The 14,009-nt window shown below is 39.9% G+C and overlaps 1 pseudogene; it reads left to right on the forward strand.

Moving 5' to 3' along the window:
- The window catches only part of LOC118633531, a 66,346-nt pseudogene extending 56,474 nt beyond the window's left edge, over positions 1–9,872 (forward strand).
- Positions 9,873–14,009: the final 4,137 nt, after the last annotated feature.

Raw genomic sequence — 14,009 nt, forward strand, 5'->3', positions numbered from 1 at the left:
CATTCCTAGATAGCATTTTACATTCATGCGTTATAGGGAATGCTTTTAGTTTGCTAAACCCAGATTACACGGAGTGGGAACGAGATGCTGACATGCAAACACTGGGTGGCAAGTAGGAAGAACTTGCTTTAAACTCGCATGTCCATGCACAGTGCTTATCTGGGTGGTGAAAATGGACAGCAGTCAGTGTGAAAGGGAAGAGGCAACCCAAATAAAGCGCTCACAAGAGATCTCTGACAGTCTCCCGAATTTAGATTTCTGGAAAAGAGGAAAAAGCTTTATAATTTAATTTTATGTAGGTTTCTAGCAGTAATGAGATAGGCTAAGTCGGCTGAGATAAAACAAAGTACTGACAGAGTTATTTGGTTGATTAATTCCAACAGAAAGTAATGGAAAAGGAACATTAATTTTGAAGAGAATATGCTAGTTATGCAAATTTATTAAATTATCTATAAAACTTAGTCATTTCCCTACTGCTTTGCTGGAAAGAGCTCATGGTTTTAGAATTTTCCAACAGAGCCCGATACAGTATAGGCATCATAATTGATGACTGTTATTATTATTGTTATGTTGATCAGGTAAGGGGGAAAAAAAGCTATATCTTATTGGTAAATATTATATAGAGATAGCATATGTGATATACATATATATATATAAAATCTTCAGGTAATATATTATATATTATATAATATTCATATATATATTATATATAGTGGATATATATATATAATAACTATATACGTATTAAATGCACACACACATATATATATATAATGATATATGTAAAATGATTCCCAGGTAAGGTTCACATGGTTTTAATTCACAGGTCAATGCAGATGGCAGTGAAAACTGCACTTTTGGTTGTAGGGACAGAGTTTAAGCAGAGATGAAAAGGTCTGGACCAACTACCATGGAATGTTTGTTGCTTCGGTCTGTATGTACCCGCCTGCGCCAGCTTTATCTCTCTGTGATGTGCACAGAGTCTCCGCCCAGAAATCTTCTTGCATGCAGGGTCCATTCAGGGCTGACCAATCTCCAGGGAAAATGATCACTTATCATTCACACATAGATTTATCCTTCAAACTCCAATAAATTAATGTCCTATCACCCCATCCCTTTTTAAGGCCTTTCGTAGACTCCCCTCCTTCAGGCTTATTTATTTGATTCATTGCCAAAAGGCATGTTTCACATCTGCAAAGCAGCTGATACTCATTTAAGGGGTTTGCAATAAGGGCTGCAGAGATTTCTCAACCTTTAGGATATTTTCATTTACAGTGATACCTCGGTTCTCGAACGCCTCGGTTTTCGACCAAATGGAGATTCGAGAAACTTTTGTCTCGGAATCCGAACAAATATTTGGAACTCGAATTTCCGAGATGAGCCGAGTTGAGCCGAATGGCGTTCATTCGGCCCAGCGCGCCTTGCTTGCGTCATCAGTGTGAGTGCAGAGAGAGAGTCACGCTTTGTGGAGTCCGCTTTCCTATTGGTTTCATTGCTTCGGTTCTCGAACAATTCGGTTCTCGACCGTCCTCCTGGAACGAATTATGTTCGAGAACCGAGGTATCACTGTATATAGTTTCGAGGACAGTCCACTTCCTGGTTTTTGTTTGTTTGCTTGGTTTTTTTTGTTTTGTTTTACTTATTTATTCTCACTTCACTGCTTATTTTCTCTCTGTCTCCAATGCTGATTCTCTACTCAGCTTTTAACTTGGGAGTGTTCCAGGGCTAGTCTTCGAACTTATGATTATTTTCTTCCTAAGTGAACTCACGAGGTCTCATGGCTATAATGTCACCAGAAGCTGACACTCGAATTTATTTCTCTAGTCTTGACTACGCCCCATCTCAGTTGCCAACTGGAGATCGCCACCTGGCTCTCTGAAGTGCAACCTAACAGCTTATAACATAGAACCACTGATCCCCACAACCCCTGCTCCCCCATTGACTTCTTCCCTAGTTTTCCCCATCTAAGAAAGTGGCACAAGGCATTTTGATGTTTTTATTTTACCCTTTCACACCTTTTTAAAAAATCCTACCAGTAAATTTTATTCATTCAATTTCCAAAATATATCCCCAATCTTTGTGCTTCCCTTCATACATGCTGTTATCATTCTAGTTGGAGCCATTATCTATTAAACTGATTAATAACTTGAAAGAAACTACCCTCGTAACTAGTCTCACTTCTGACTCTTGCCCTTGATACAATATTCTCAGCAGCCAATAGATTTCTAAAACCCTCATAAAATCAAATTATGCCCTTCCTTAAATCCTACCACTGACTGTCACTCACTCCTGGAAGAAAACTATAATTTCTGTCTGTTTTCATTAAACAAGTTATCTGGCTCAACCTTCACCTTAAACCCCCCAAATTTCATTTCTCTATTTATAGTGGTCCCGCCTTATTCTCTGCCTCAGTCAAAGCACCACCTTTGTACTTGTAACTTCCCCTCCTGGGAGGTCTACTCCAGCTCAGTTCTCCCAGCTCCGGTCTGCGACTGCTGCTCCCTCAGAGCGGAGCTCCCTGTGACTTCACGCGAAATGAGAGCACAGAGATGCTCTCTCACATCACCCTATTTTATTTTATTCATTTCATTCAATACCAGTTGAACCATAAGAAAACACTTTTTTGTTTTGTTTAGAAATGATGAGTTTCTTATTTATCCTGTACTGTTGAAAACATTCTCATTTGTTTGGAGCAGAGACGCTGCTGTCATACATGTCTTCCCCAATGCCAAGAACAATGCATCGCACAAAGGAGCAAAAAATATGTTCCCTGAATGAATGAATCAATAAGTATTATTTGGATTGGGCCTAGTCAGAGAAGTCAGGAGGGCTTCCGTGTGGAAGTGATATTTGAGAAGAGGTTGGATGATTTGTAGGCATAATATGGTTTCCTTTTTGAAAGTGAGTGGTGGAGGAATAGGGGTGGGGAGTTGACCATTTCTCGAAAGAGTGATGGCATATGCAAAGGCCCAGTGGTAAGAGGAACCTGGATGCACGGGAGGAACAAAGTCCTCCTGTGCCAGGAGCTCAGTGGGCAACAGGGCTGGTAGTGCACGAGGTGATTTGTTTTCAAATTGTTTCTCAGTGAAATCTTTTTTTTGTAAGCAAAATTTTATGTTGAATTCTAATACATTTCCATGGCTCACCCATGATTTCCCGACTCTTTTGTTTTGTGAGGACCCACAGATCTGTATAGTCTACTAATTAAAAACTGCCAGTTTGGGAAAGCATATATTTTTTGTAGGTAAGACAGACTTTCTGGGATTTGTTTATTGGGCTATACCCTGGAAGGGAGGTACCCACTTCATATACAATGCCAAGCCCAGCCCTGCCATTCTAGGAATTCTTTTTTTTTTTTTTTATTTTCTTTTCCTTTATTGATTTTAGAGAGAGAGGAAGGGAAAGAGTGAAAGAAACATTGATGAGAAAGAACATTCATTGACTGCCTCCTGCATGCCCCCCAATGGAAATTTGGCCCACAACCTGGGCATGTACCCTGACCAGGAATCGAACCGGTGACCTCCTGGTGCATGGATTGATGCTCAGCCACTGAGCCACACCGGCTGGGCAGAAATTTGGTTCTTAAAGTCTCTGGGGCAGGGGAGGTGGTAGCTCAGGGCTGGGTATTGGAACACATGGGCTGTCATCCCAGGGCTGCTATGCAAGATCAGGAGCCTCATGCTTCAGTGTTAAAACCCACTGGGCTGGTCTCCCTCCGTAGCTCATTTCTCTATGGCTCATGCATACCCTACCTCTGAGTGCCAGATTTCTCAATAAAAAAAGGGGGGGGGGCAGCAAACTATAGAGTCCATACATTATTCTAGAAAGGAAAGAGCTCACATGGAATCTCAGCTGTCAGTTATCACCAATATTATCATCACTGAATTCACCTGAGTTGTGAGAATTAAATAGAATCATATATTCCCAAACCCAGAGGGGTGCTTGGTGCTCAGTGATAGCATAATTGAAATTCTTCTTCTTCTTCTTCATTGTTATTGTTGTGGTTATTAATATTAACTTGCTATAAAATTGTTTCCTAAACTGGTCAAGACTTAATTAGGTGGTCATACCACAATAGTGAATTCTGTGGTTATTCTAAACAGTGGTCCTTGATGGGACCAATTTTGTTTCCCCCAGGGGACATTTGGCAGGTCTGTGGGCATGTTTTTGTTGTCACAACTTGGGGGGTGGGATTTCCACTGGCATCTAGTGGGTAGAGATCAGAGATGCTGCCAGAATCCACAATGCACAGAACGGCCTGCTGCCTGGCCCCACGGCGAAGAACTTTCTGGCCCATACTGTCAATAATGCTGCAGTTATGAAACCCTACCCTACAAAATCAGGCGCTGTAACTTTCCCATAAAGCTTGAGTTTTCGTCTTTGTTTTCTAATTTGCTTACCATCTCTGGCTCCTGCTAGCTCAAGCAATTATACTTTGCCTGGAACATAGTAGGCAGTAAATAAAATTTTGATTAACTAATGCTGCTAAATGAATGGTTTTTATTCCTGTAACACAGTGTGCTTAACTTTTGCAAGAAATATTAGCTAACTTGAGAGTACATCTGTAATTAGAACCCAGATTACAAGATTTCAGGACTGAGTAGAATTGTCCTCAGCCCCTTAATTTGTTAAGTATTTAGAGAACCACATGCACATTTTAGTAACAGCAAACCTCTTAGACAAAAATTTAGTCTCTAATGTATGTCATCAATTTAACTACATGGTTAGGTTGTTCTACTTGTTCTGTTCAGATCCCTGCAAAAAAGACACATTTGGAAGAGAATTTCTGCTTGAGAGAATGTTACAAAAGTGGCCTGCCATACTCTTGAAGGGGAGGGTGCTACCTTAAGGGAAACAACAATCTCATGCACCCTATCTGAGGTTTAAGAAACTCCCCTGAAGTCTACTGGGAAGCCTGTTTTCCAGAGGCAGAGAGAAGCATTTAAGCTCTAATGAGGCTATCATGGGTGAGGTCGGGGCTTCTCAGCTCTGGCTGCACACTGAAATCACCTGGTGAGATTAAAACCCTACAGTTGCCTAGACCCACAACCCTCACAATTTTAAGCAAAATTTCTGGGTTGCGTCTATATATCAGGATGTCACACAGCTCCCCATGCAATTTGTATACATTGTCAGGGCTGAGAACCCTTAGCTTAGGTGAAGAAAGAAATGACCATTATACTAACACTTAAGCTGTCCTGGAAAGCTAAATCAGGCAACATCGCTGGATTTTTCATTTGTGATATTAATAGGTGTCTTGCTATGCAGGGAACCAACAAATCGTACACAGCATTAACAAGAATACCTTATATCTGTGTTTTTATTGTCAATTTTTAGAACCACATTGATATTGAATTCTTGAAGCACCATCATGAGTAATCAGAGCGCAAAAATAACAATGTTGAAAACAATGAACTCAGAAAGCTCACTTGACTTACCCAAATGTGAGCTGCTCATTCCTTCCCCTTTTCCTCCACTTAGTTCTTCAATTTCATCTATTGTGTCTGCCATGCGATGGAGGTTAGACATTAACGGTTCAGGAATTATGGCAGCAGGACATAGAATCCCAGGCAGAAGGCCCTGAGATGACAGGAACATCATCAAGCGACTGGAAGAACAGGGTCCGTGAGAAGTGCCCTGTCACAGGGGGCCATGGCAGCCCTCCGAGTTCACCGGAACGGGGGTTCTGCTGATCTTGGTTCCTTGTTTTCAGCATTGATACTCTTCTCCTCTTTCCATTCCAGGCATTTAATGTCTGTCTTCAACACAAAGCCTTCTTTGTTAGATGCGTAACTTTTCCATTGTAGTACTGACGTTCCCTACATATTTGCTTCTGCTACAACTGTTAATGGGTCCTCTTCTCCCAGCCACTGTATCAGGCATGTGACCAAGGGCTGACCAACCCTGGGACCCCGTTACTCTGTTCACAGTGATTGGTCTGAAGTGTGGTCGTGTGCAGTACGGCCGTGCCTACATCTCCCATGTGATTTCACTTGAGGATCCGCGAAACAGTGCACCTCTCTTCTTTGTGGGTCATGAGCAGCGAGAGGCCTTCTTTTTTGAACAGAGAGCTGTGTGTGGCGGGACACAGAGGTCAGCAAAGAGGAGGACCAACAAGCACAATCAAGAGATGGAGAGCGAGGGAGCTTGAACCAAGGAGTGTTGTGCCCTGGACGCTTGTGTCCCTTGGATTCCCTGATTACTTAAGCCAATAATTTCTTAAACCAAAAAACTTATATGCATGTATGCGTAACCAGTGGACATAGACAACAATGCTGGGATTGGGTGGAGGGTGTCACATGTTCTAAAGACTTCAGGCATTTGAATTTGCTTTCAATTAATTAGTTTCAGCTCAGAATGGTGTTCTTACATATAACTGAAAATATCAAGGATAATCCCCCCTCTAATCATAACCTTTGGCCTTGCCTACAAAGGACATTCCTGTAAACATCATGGGTATAAAGCTTTAGTGCAGTGATTCTCCAAGTGCCCTCCTGGACCAGCAGCATCAGCATCACCGGGGACCTTGTTAGAAATGCAAATTCTCAGGCTCTTCCCAGGACTTACAGAATCGGAAACTGTAGGTGAGCCCAGCAATCTGTGCTTTAACAAGCCCTCCAGGTGATCCTGATGGATACTAAAGGTGGAGAACTAGGCTGGCGAGTCAAAACATGCCCCCACCTTTTTTAAAAAATGAAAGGTAGTCAAAGCATATTTTGAATATTATGAAATGTTTATCACACACACACAAATCTTCCTGTCAAACAATGTGACAGACCTAGACAACCTGAAAATGTCTTAACCTATTTATGTTGACAATAGCACTAAACAGTAAAAATAATAGTAGCTAAACTTCACTGATTGCTTATTATACACCGGAGATCGTGACACTTTCTTTACAGATATTACCTCCCTTTGGAAAGTTGACACCGTGGAACTTTTCAGTGTCAGTGTTTCCTGAGAATGAGTTCTCAACACCCTGGAAACATTCCTTGGATTAGTGACTCAGTAGGCACATCACCTGTATTTGTGGGTTGCATTTTTGTGGTCCCTCTTATTTTCTCAGGAGAGGAGATAATACCATTCTAAAGAACCAAGGAGAAATATTTGATGATAAAAAAAAAAAAAAAGCTTTTGCAAGGAAGGTTAGAGATGGAAAATCCTTGCAAATGATTCATTATTTGCCTATTATCACGTAGGCATACCTAACCCAGGTGGAACGAGGGTGCAATTGACAAGCCCTCTGTTTTCATGATGGTCACTTGAAGCTGATAAAAATGGTCTGGTACTGTGGAGAGGGAATCATATGTTATTTATTTGGTGGTGGTGGTTGTTTTGAACACTTGAAAGAATATCAGAGACAGTCTACTGTAGCATTTTCAAATACTGATCCACACCACCCAGCTGGGCATCTTAAGAATTCCCAGGGGCTCATTTCCTAAGACTCCGAGTCAGATGATCGGGAATGGATTCAGGAATCCGTAATATATGAAAAGGCTTCTCAGCCAGATTAGGATCTCTAAACCAAGACCATTGGTTTACAAGCCGTGCACTAATCGTTCCGGGGAATCGTTGTAAGGGCTGTGGGCAATCTGCCAGTGACTGCCAGTTTGTCTGTTTCATATTCTGAATATTTGTATTTCATTTAAAGAAAGGAGTGTGCTACACTTTATTGAAATTACTCTTTTGGTTCATTCTTTGTTTAGGTTTGTAGGGAGATTGGGACCGAAGCCAGGCCTCCGGAGGGCCATTCCGATGCTCAGTCGGCCAGCACCAGGGGGCCAGCAGGATCAAGGACCAGTGAGGGAGAGATCTCTCTCAGAACTCTTCTAGCTTTCCAGCCATAAGGCAAGTTTAAGGGTGTGACAATTTGGTCAGATCCCTGTGGCTTCTCACTTGTGATACTCACCATTTGAAATCTGACCCTTTGTGAACCTGACTTGTTCCTTCCCAGAAATCTGCTGAGGGCTACACGGCGGCTGTGTGTGCTGGTCCGTGTCCTTTGAGTGACAGCTGGTGGGAGGAAGGCTGGAGCTGTGGTAGGCTCAGGTCTGGGGCAGAGACACTTGCTCCTTTCTTTCTTCCTCTTCTGGGATTTCCTCTTGGATCTAGTGGTGCACCTTTTTGAGGAGATACACTAGGACACAGGTCTTAAGATTCCTGTTCTGGGAATAAAAATGTAAAAATACTATTTTATAGAACACACACACACACACACACACACACAATCTCACTGAGGATGATTCTAAGTTTCTTTTGTAAATATGAGGCAATCAAGAGAAAAAAAATTATTCTAGTTCCTCTTACGAACCTGGATACTTTCCGTTGGTGGCTATGATGTCCACTAGCAACCCACAAAGGCTGATTTTGTGCTCAAGAGATGAGCACAGGGCAATGTAATACCCCTTTCCTTATGGGGCATTGCCAGTTTTTTTTTTTTAGTGAAAAGAAAAAAAATTCACCCAAAGGGTTAAGAAGTTCTTTTACCAAAGTAATGTTCAAGTACTTGCCACAAAAGGACATAGTCAAGGTGTCAGGGGCTGTGCCTCTTGTATGGACAACAAGTTTCATTATATAATTCAAAGGAGGGGATTTAGTCAGGATTCTTCAGAACCGACAGGATGTGTATGTTCAGAAGAGATTTTATTATAGGGAATTGGCTCCTGTGATAATGGAGGTGGACAAGTCCCCAGATCTGCAAGAGTGAGTCAGCAGGCTGGGGTGCGTCCCTGGGGTACTTCCTTCTGAATCCGAGGGCTGGAACCTAAGCCTTACAGAGAGGACGGAACGGATCTTTTATGAGCATCCAGCTAAGCAGAAAATGACCAGGTCTTCACAGGTAGGCAGACCCAAAGGTTAAGTAAAATTATATGAAGTATCTAAAACAGACTATGTTCTTCAATCCCCAGTGTTAGGAAATCAAAGTTACAAAGTATTTAAACTATTTTCTGTTAAACTACTTTAACCTTTAGCATTCATAAGCGGGTCCTTTCATCTTCTGACACAACTTACCGAATACTGGGATCCAAAGAAATCACAGTTGTCTGTCAACTGTCCTAGAGCAAATGGATATGATGGGTGGGGAGGGACTTGTTTCCCTCATAGAACAGCGATTCCGTTTTAAACCTGAAATACATTGTTTCTTTTCATGGCTGCCCAGCCCTAGTTTCCAGTACGAGGCCCAGGATGTAGCTGGGGTGCGGGGGACTGACTACATTCTCTGCTGGCCTAGGAGATATTTCTAAATATCTTTCTTCTTTTGTGCCCGTTCCACAAATTTTTATGCTGCCAGTCTTTGAATGTGGTGTAAGCATCAACCCCCAAATAAGAAAGTTGATTCTAACAGAGCTCTGTAATCAAAAGTAATTTTCCTTTTGCAACCATTCTGCAAAGGCAAATAGAACATTTGAAGTTGTTCTGTGACTTCCATTGTCTTACATTAGTATTATTTTTTGAGAGTTGTCATGTAATGCTAGGGCAAAGCTGAAATAATAATATCCTGTATCATTTTATTTTATTTTTTGTATTTCTAGCCAAACTCACTGCCAGACTCTTTTCAACATTCCCACCATCCCTTTATATCACCTGCTGGGCCAGTCTTTCCTCAAATCAAATGGTTGAATTTTCTTATTATGTTTCAAGTGTCTTAAAGATGCTCTTGTATTTGCAGCGCCCTGGCAGCTAGGCAACAGTCTCACGAGCTCCAGCCCACGTGGAGAAGAGGAGAGTGCAGTTTAGGAGGAGACTGGCAAAGGAAGCAAAGATTTGAGTGCTGGGATCTCCCATCTGCTGACTTTGACTTGGACGAGGAGCGACCCCGAGGTGAAAGTACGCAGGTTACCACAGAGGCATGGGGCCCATTTGTCTTCTGATAAAACAAATGAAAAATAGAAACAAAAGTTTTAAAAAATAAGGTCTTGGGAGAGGAAGTGTCTCACCCAAAACTCAAATCAGAGCGCAACACTTTCCAGGTTCAGGGGCAGAGATGTGACTGTGATGCTTTCTAAAGTCAGTAGAGAGAGATGGTAAGTCAGGGCGTACTGCTGCCCAAGTCCTTGGCGCGGAACTAATGCAATCTGCCTGCTGACACACAAGCCAGCTTGGGGCATTCTCTCGGTATTCTCACCACCCAACATACCCACAAATAAGAATGACAAAAGCCAACCTTCGCTGAGTACTTAGTATCTGTCAGGCACATTGGTAAGTGCTTTGCATACATTGTCTCTGTGATTCTTCCCAGCAATATAGTGAGCCATCACTGGTACTGTTTCACTCATGGGGAGATAAGGTTGAGCAACATGAAGTACACTGACTGTTCAGTTAGAGTGAAATATGACCCCAGCTACATAATTTGTGAGGTCTTTTGTTCAAAAATAATAATTATTATTATTTTAAAATAGTAAAATAGCTTGCCCGGTCAGTGTGGCTCAGTGGTTGAGCATTGACCCATGCACCAAGAGGTTGCCAGTTCGATTACTGGTCAAGGCCCATGCCCAGGTTGTGGGCCCGATCCCCAGTGGGGGGCATGCAGGAGGCAGCCAGTTGATGTTCTCTCTCATCAATGTTTCTATCTCTCTGTCCCTCTCCCTTCCTCCCTTTCTAAAAATCAATAAAGGAAAAAACACATTTAAAAAATAGTAAAATAGTTTTACAGCAGTATAATTATTATAAAAAACTGAACATATTTAATGTATGCAATTCAGTGAGTTTGGACATATGCACACACTGGTGAAACCAACACTATCAAGGTAATAGATGTATCCATCACTTCCAAGAGTTTCCTTGTGTCTCTTAGTTTTGTTTCTTGTTTGTTTGTTTGTGTTTTGGGGGTAATTGTAAGAATACTTGAGATGAAACCTACATTCTTAACAAAAATTCAGGTACCCAGCGCAGTATTGTTAACTACAGGCACCATGTGTACAGATCTCTAGAAGTCATTCATCTTGCGTGACTGAAACTTTCTGCCCACTGAACAACTTCCCATTTGCCCCTCCTGGCGACCACCATTCTCTCCTTTGCTACTATAAGATTGCGTACTTTGGGCTCCTCATATAAGTGGAGTCAGGCAGTAATTTGTCCTTCTGTGACTGGCTTATTTTACTTTAATATAATATCTTCCAGGTTTATCCATATTATAACAAATGGGAGCATTTCTTTTATTTTTAAAGTTGAATAATATTATAGTGTATGATTATACCACGTTTCCTTTATCTGTTCATTTGTTGATGGACATTTATATTGTTTCCATATCTCAGCTATTGTAAATAATGCTGCAACGAACATGGGAGTGCAGACGTGCTTGAGGGACTGATTTCAATAATTCTAGATACATACCTATAGAGGAATTGCTGGATCATATGGTAGTTCTATTTATACTTTTTAAAGAAACCTCCATACTGTTTTTCATAGCAGCTGCAACATTTTACATTCTTATCAACAGTGTATAAAGGTTCCAATTTTGCCACATTCTCTCCAACATTTGTTATCTTTTTTGTTTGTTTGTTTTTCATAATAGCTGTTCTAACAGGTGAGATAATATATCATTGTGGTTTGGATTTGCATTTTCCTGATGGTTAGTGACATTGGCCATTTTAATGTTTTCGTTGGAGATAAGTCAAGTTCTTTGCCCATTTTTAAAATGAGTTATTATTAGGATTTTTTTTGTGTGGCTCTTTTGTTATAGGGGTCTTTAAATATATGTTTTGGTTATTAGCCCCTTATCAGATATGTGGCTTGAAATATTCCCTCCTATTCCATCTGCAGCCTTTTTGTTTTGTTGAGTGGTTCCCTTGTCATGTAGAAGTGGTTTAGTTGGATGTAGTCCCACTTGTCTATTGTTGCTTTTGTTGCCTTTTTCTTCAGCTTCACGTGCATGTGCAAGAAATCATTGCTAAGATTAGTGTCAAGGAGCTTTCTGTTTTCTTGTAGGTGTTTTAGTCTAGGGTTTGACATTTAAGTTTTGAATTCATTTTGAGTTGATTTTTGTCAGTGATGTAATAGGAATCCAGTTTCATTTTTTTGCATATAGCTACCCAGTTTTCCCATTTATTTATTTTTATTAGTATTATCATTTTAGTTTTCCCATTATTTGAAGAGACCATTCCTTTGACATTATGTACTCTTGGCGCCCCGATGGAAGATCACGTTGACTATATATGTGTGGATATATTTTGGGGATCTCTATTCTGTTTCATGGGTCTAGATGTTTCTCTTTATGCCAGTACTTCTCTCTTATTTTCTTCATCTAGATAAAGGTTGGTCAATTTTATTTATCTTTTCAAATAAACCAACTCCTAGTTTTATTGATTTGTCTACTGTTATTATAGCCTCTATTTTACTTATTTCTGATTTTATCTTATTTCCTTCCCCTGAGAGCTATGGGCTTTGCTTGTTCTTTACTTTCTAGTTCCTTGGGGTATAAAGTTAGGTTGTTTATTTGAGAACATTCTTCTTTTTAAATGTATATAAAATTGAAGTTGAAACACAAGGACACTAAAGAGCAACATGAAAACATACGAAAGCCTAACACTCTCTGGTAAAGGTAAATACATAGACAAATACAGAAAACAGTAACACTGTAATGGTTATATGTAAATTACTTTTAATTTTAGTATAAAAATTAAAAGACAAAATATCATAAATAAATATATCTACAAAAATTTGATGGTGAATACAGAAAATAAAAAGATGTAAATTGTGATATTAATAACAAAGTGTGACAAAGTTGTAGCAAGTATGTTTGTGTACTTTTGAGGTTAAATTGTTACCAGCTTAAAATAGATTGTTAGAACTATGAGTTGTTTTATTAGCCTCCAGCTAACCAAAAAGAAAATACCCATAGAAGACACAAAAAAGAAAAAGAGAAAAGATACAAAAATGTCACTATAAGAAATCAACAAAACACAAGAAAAAAAGGAAGAGAGAGCCAGAGGAACAAAAGAACAAGACAGGCAGAATATGATTAACAAAATCAAATAGTAAGACCTTCACGTTAAATAATTAAATGTAAACGAATTAAATTCCTCAGTCAAAATACATAGAGTAGATGAAAGAATTAAAAAAAAAAAAAAAAAAAAAAAAAGACCTGCATGTATGCTGTCTATGAGATTCACTTTAGATTTAAGGACACATATAGATTGAAAATAAAGAGATGGTAAACATTTTTCACACAGATACTAAATAAAAAGAAAGAATGAATGGATATGCTTACAAAGTTAAAATACACTTTGTCAAAATTGGTCACAAGAGATAGCCATGAAACGAATCTTAACAAATTCGAGAAGATTGAAATTATACTAAGTACCTTTTCCTACCACAGTGGTATGAAACCAGAAATCAATAACAAAAGGAAAATTGGAAAATTCACAAATATGTGGAAATTAATACTCCTGAATGGGTCAAAAAACAAAAAAAAACAAACAAAAGGGAAATCAGAAAATACCTTGAAACAAATGAAAATGAAAATACAGCATACCAAAACTTATGAGATGTAGCAAAAGCAGTACTAAGAGAGAAGTTTATATTAGTAAACACCTACATGCAAAAGGAAGAGAGAATGGTTACCACAGTGCATTAGAGCAAGCACTTAGTAAGCACTCATAAAGCTGGCCCTGCTCTCCAGTCATGCTGAGTCAGCTTCGTTTCTCTGCATCCTTCTCCTTATTCCCATTGGTTCTCTTTATTATGCATTCTCTGTTTTCCACCCCCCGTCCCCGCCTTTTGATGCTTCACTCTTTCTCATTTTTTTTTTGTACATATTCATCAACTTTTCTGTTAATGTTTCTGTGACCCAGTACCTGTGACTCTCTGGGGTATAGGTTTAACATGGAAGAGACAGAGGACATTTGGCTTGAAGTAATTTAGTTTGGTGCATCAGCCACGTGGAGAATTATCAGAGAATGGGCGTGGCAATAGCCCACTCACAGCCTGAGTCAGAGATGAAACTCTTCTAGTTTCATTTTAGTTATTCTTGTTTCCTTCAGGAAGGAAGCCCACCCAACAAAATGTTT

Source organism: Molossus molossus, unplaced genomic scaffold (assembly GCF_014108415.1).
Source record: "Molossus molossus isolate mMolMol1 unplaced genomic scaffold, mMolMol1.p scaffold_m16_p_18, whole genome shotgun sequence".
NCBI classification, from domain to species: Eukaryota; Metazoa; Chordata; class Mammalia; order Chiroptera; family Molossidae; genus Molossus; species Molossus molossus.